Source organism: Semicossyphus pulcher, unplaced genomic scaffold, assembly GCF_022749685.1.
Source record: "Semicossyphus pulcher isolate SPU_LCO1_2020_fin unplaced genomic scaffold, fSemPul1.0.p SCAF_7, whole genome shotgun sequence".
NCBI lineage: Eukaryota > Metazoa > Chordata > Actinopteri > Labriformes > Labridae > Semicossyphus > Semicossyphus pulcher.
The window spans coordinates 15,423,155-15,429,154 of NW_027211748.1; positions in this window are offsets into that span (position 1 = coordinate 15,423,155).

Sequence of the window (6,000 nt, forward strand, 5' to 3'; positions counted from 1 at the left end):
ACAAATTATTTGCATGAAGCCATATAATTCCTTATTAACATAGTGACGCCCCTCATGGTCGTTTACAAAACAGATGACTATTTGTTTCTTTGTTAAATTTGATTTGTATGTAAATCTGTGAAATCACAGATTCAGGAGAGAGGAGAGCCATTAAAGAGTCAGTTAACCCCAAAAATAAATTCAGCTAAATTAACCACCACTAAGTTTTTATTTTACTTTACAATACTTGAGTCATCCGTATCCAAGATCTCTGAACGGAATTTTGTTTGTGGGGCTAAAGCTATTGAATGTTTCTGGGTCTTTCCACTAACTTTGGTTAGGGTTAGAGGGTTAGCTGTACAATAAATGGCATCTTTAGCTAACAATTGTACACAGCACATAGCCAACATACACATCACAATACAACCGGGAGCCCAACATTAAAGGATTGCTCACTTGTAAACTACATACACCCAAATTGTATAATTTATGCACTTTAATAAAGCATTAAAAACACATACGTTACGTGATAGTCAGTTGCTTATTTACATAATATGCGGTCGTAAGTTACATGCTTATCAACTTGTGGCTAGGCCAGATAGCATACACTGTTACAGTTGCACTCAAACATACCTGGTAAGCTGCTTATTAGTTAGAAGGGGGTAAATCTTGAATGCTGGCCACTTTCCTTATCTTCTTTCTTGTCGATAATAGAATATATGTAGTTAATTATTACTTAAACTTAACTTGAGAGCTCATCTTCTCACTTTTCCCAAGGTGTGCTGATTACTTGTGACGTGCGAAACACCGATCGGCGGTCATTAGTTCCGCCTCAATGATTAGTATTGCAATTACCGGTAGGAACCAAAAATAATAAGGTGGACAACTAGAGAATAAACCGACAATGTGTAGCAGTTACACAGCGAGTTGATTGTGAGGAGCACAAAGGAAGCGCCAATTACGAGAGATTCCTCATATGGCTGCTTTTCTGGGATTTCCAACAGTTCAAGAGTCCTCCCAACAACAAAAAAACCTGTCATGCATACAAATGAGCAAAGATAATTGACGGACAAAGCATGAGAAACAGGCAAGTCATGTGGAACTTTCTTGTCTTCTGTGGGTCATCCCCTGACTGTCAGATCACATTCTAAACAAGCGTGAAAAGACACGGGATTCATGCTCTATTGATGGGTTGATTGATGGTCATTTCTGACTGTAATTATTATCTGTATCAGTACTATGGTGCAGTCAGAAGTTCAACTAAGTAATTCTGCCATTGTAAAGAATTGCCTCTCTATGCAGAAGTTAAAGTGTCCTAATCTGATACCTGTCTGCTTTTTTAGGAGTTGCAGGCTTCCGAATCCTGAACGGCCTTTGTTTTCAGTTTGGTGGCTTCTTTTACTGGGTTTTTGTAGTTTTCTGATTAGCTGACACAGTACTGCATCTTTCTCTATACTAAGTATCCAAACATCAAAGTTGACTTTTGGTTCATGGTGTTCTGCTGGCAAAAATTCATATACACAACTATCTTGTTTTACTTCCATCCAGGAGTCCCCAAGCAGCATCATCTCTAGCACTCTAACAGAGGACTTAAAGAAGGTTCCCCAGATAAATCAGCCGCTTTCCAGTACCATTAGAAATATTGAGCTCTACATACCAAGGTCTCGGCCTTAACTATAACCTAGCTAGCAAAGCACTGAGACAACATGATGTGCTTTTGGACTTGTGTGTGTACCCCTCACAACCCTCTCCCCGGTCTGGCTCTAAGAAGGTGCCCCCAGTTTTACTTTTTGAATGAGGGCGTTGTCTGTCGTCACCTGATTCATAATGGCTCTTTAATCACTCTTAGCTTGGCCCCTCGCCTTCTGTTTTCGGGAACCCTACGCGACAAGTGAACCAACAACAAAACACTCTAGCAATGTTAGGGTTTTTGAAGGGGTGAGTAAACCCGGTCAACCTTTAATGACACAGGTGCATACTGAATCTGTATCAAGATTCAGCATCGCTTTGGTCTGTCAGGTAAGTCAATTACAGATTCTCTTTTGATGACCAGCTGTTTAAATATCGTACATTGCAGCACTCAGTAGGAAATGAGTCATCCCTGTAAGATTTTTTAACTGCACTGATTTTGTCTGGGTATCATTTATGTCACTGCTGCTGATATTCCCGTGTCCCTTCTACAACTCTGACCCCTGCAAAGATGATGTCTCCTTGTTAGATTTTATTATGTGTGGATATCCATGTGAGGATGTGTGTGTGTGTGCTTGTTGCTTCAGTGACCATAGCTGATGAAATCTTTCCTCTATAAAATCACAAGATGCTTCAATTACACGGCAGTACCGCGGTCACAATGGTCATTACAGCTTTACCTCTGAATGAATGAGTGCTCAGAGTGACCACATGAATAACAAATAATGTGCATCTAATCTTTTCCCCTTGTTCTTCATTAACTGAATTCCTGGTGGTCATTCACTAAGCAGGTACTATTTGTCTCTGCATCTGACCGAAATATATACACTTGCCTCTTGTGATATCGAGCCATGCAGAGTTTATTTCCTGCCGAGGTTTTTAGACACCTCTCTTTGTGTCTGCGTGGCTAAATAACTGTGGTGAATTTAATTGCAGCTGTGTTGACATTTTAAAGCATTAAAAGCCATGTGTCCTCAAATTTTACTGTTAAGAGGTATCATTTGAACTGCTTTCAATCAAAGCAATTACCAGCTTTTACAGTATGGTCTGGATTTTGGAGCGACATTGACTCTGTTTTTGGTGGTATCGCCATTTTAAATGTTTTAAATTCAATTGTCTTTTTAACATTTTCTTCTGTGTCTTGTTCCTTTGACATCCAGATTTCATCAAGTGGTCTTAAAATGTAATTTCAGAGACATTATAAAAGAATAAAAATGTGATGTTTATTGTAGGAAGACAATTCAAAATGAGAGGCATTTTATAGTGTAAGTCAGGACAAGTGGCACAAGACCACCGAGTCAAACAATCACCACAAGACACACACGACGTACCCATCACAAAATCAATTTCAAGCCTCATCTCTGGGCCTCATGACAAGTCTGATATTTGGTATAAATTGGCTTGTGAAAGATGCACTCACTCAAACGATCCTCTCAGCTCTCCTCTCAGTCCACAGATTGACAAACCTGCTCCACTTCAGCCATGGGGACTCTGCTGCTCGCCTCCGCTCTCTTCGCAGGACTGTTGGGCACTATGGCCGCCCCGTTTCCTGGTCCTATTCCTTACCATGCCTTCTGCAGAGCTCTGTGGTGAGTTCACATTAAACATCATGTTATATACGTCTATTATGCATCTGAATGTGTGTAAACTTGAGAAATTTCACTCTTAATTGTGTGTCTATCTTCTCTTTTTCTAGGCTCTTTGCAACACCTTGTGATGAAGTAGGTCCCAAAGTAGTTCAACAGATTAAAGCGTTCTACCCTCAGTATATGGTAAGAAACCAACAGTCACCTGTTGATGCAAAAAAAAAAAAGAGACGAAAATATAATACCATATATTCAGTCTAAGCTTTCTGTTGCAGCTTGTGTCAGCCGACCCTATGTCTATCAAAGCCAACCACACGTCTCTGGACGGCCTCCAGGCTGAGAACATCACCTTCTCGTTCAGCTCCACCATACTGACCGGTGGCTGCCGTGCATCTGTAAGCACTGTTTGTTATTGCAGATGTGAAGTAACTCACCGTCACATCTTGCACTTTTCCCTTTTAAAATGATGAATGTTCCTGCTCTATCCATGTTTTCTTTCTTAATTTTACCCCCTAGCTTTCTCTGATGATTTTATTTGTAAGTGCTCTATTGTTGTCTGCACCTCTGCACTATTGTAAATGAGGGTTCTCCCTCAATGTGTATTTAAAGAAATAAGTGATGCTGATGATCTCCTCTTGCTTACCTACCAGGGAGAGTCTACTTCTATTGGATTCACCAGCCTTCTCGATAATGGACTCAACTACTGCAACCTCTACGAACTGCTGTCAGGTGAGCTCAGGAGTTTAATTCTCATGTTATGTAGTTCGGTTTTGTGCCTCGACTATGCTTTGCTTCATTATAAATTCAGACACAGAGGAGTATTAAGCAAGCATGTTAATACATGTTGGTCCATCCATTTGTGTTTCTGTCTGATTCTAGCGAGTGGACTGACCTCAGCAACGGGCTTCATGGAGATGACCAATGAGTGGGCCTGCCTGGGCTACGGACTGGCCACCTGTAAAGCCTGACAAGCTTTGATGTTAAAATGAAATGACAAAATTATGGCATGAATTTCATACATTAAAATTACAACTGTGTTTTTTCTCCCTGGGTTAGAAAATGTGTTTAACATTGAGAAAAATGCCAATAAAAATCTGCAGTTCCATAAGACTTTCTGCATGTGTGCATTTCATCTTTGTCCAGAGTGTTGCTGCACTGGTACCCTGATGGAGGCAACATGTACTTTCAGGGGGTAACTACCAGGAAAATTCCGGCTGATACAGCCGGGCCTGACTGAACATCTCTGGTGTAAATTAACTCCTCTGGTTAAGAATTAAGATCATGGGCCGGTTTCACAAAGATAGACTTTGACGATACATTAGATATAACAAATAGTCAGACTTCAGATAGACGTCTGAATTCATCAGTTTCACAAAGCAGTTTAGTTATTGACTATCTTAAGCAGGACTATGATGCATTGAATTCTGGGTAAATTAAGACTTTTTTTCAAAACAAAAAAAATGTCGGTAACCGCATCTAACAGCTCAAGTCCATTAACCCCAGCAGAAAATGTTTGTCTGTAACCTGTAAACCTTAAATGGAAAAAAAATTGCAGCAACAGTAAACAGTATTAATCCGACAGTTTGGTGCCACTGGTCAGCAGGTGTCACTGATTGTTACCATGGTAACATGGGTCTTAGAGCTGAATTAGGCTGGGGGTAAGGTGTCTAATTTTTTCGGCTTTAATTTTGTGAAACAGTCTAACTGGCATTAGGGCTAATCTTTGAGAAAAATTAAGACTGGCCTCACACTATATTCAATTTAATTCAAACTTTATTACAGACTCGAGGTCCAGATAGAAAGACAAGACAATACACAAGATAAATATACTAAAGCACAATAATATTCATGGTTTAAAATGTAAAATATATACAAAAATTATCATCTCATCAGGAGGCATCTGTACCAGTGTCTCCAGAGCTGGGGTTGGTAGCGTGTAGAGCCACATCTGATGACAAACCAAGATGATAATGTTCTCGAAGGAATCAAGCCGGCAAATAAAGTTATACATAAGATTCTGAAAACAGCTTGAAAAGTATTGACTCGAGCAGTCACAAACATTTCACTTGCACTACACCGTATTGTTAAAGCCCATCTTTACTTCATCTGAACACATACCAAACCTGCGTGAAATAATATTTGCTTGTGCATACATCTTGCGGCATTGCCTGTTGAAATCATCATCTGTCATTTGTTCTGTTATAAAATGTCCAAGATATTTGACTCTAATACAGACACAAGTATTGTTACCAGACAATATGAAATAGTCAAATAGTAGCCCAGTCTAAAACATCTTTGTGAAAGCGAGCACTGGTATTCACTGATACAGATAACTGAGGACAGAAAATGATGATGTGTGTTTACTCAGCGATAACGCGACGTCAGCATGTCATCCTGTTAAAATGCGGCAGTTCAGAAGAAGTTCCTGAGTCTCCTCCGTGTCTGCTCTCTGACGTGCGGTCAGATTATAAGATATTTAGCGGTCAGATGATGTTTCTGCAAACAATTTGTTGTTCTTTTAGGTTATTAAGAGGGCTGTGGTTTTTCAGGTCAGAGGGGACAAAGGTGAAAAGGTGAAAAGGAGTAAAATCCTGATGATGCTTAAAGTGACCTTTTGGGGGAAGGTTAGAAAGCTTCCTCTTGACTTAAATAGTGTCTTTGTGTTTTGTTGTTTCTTCTTTGTTGTAATATTATGAATTCATATAGAAGACCTTTAACCAGAAATTTCCTCACCAACCCCGAAAAA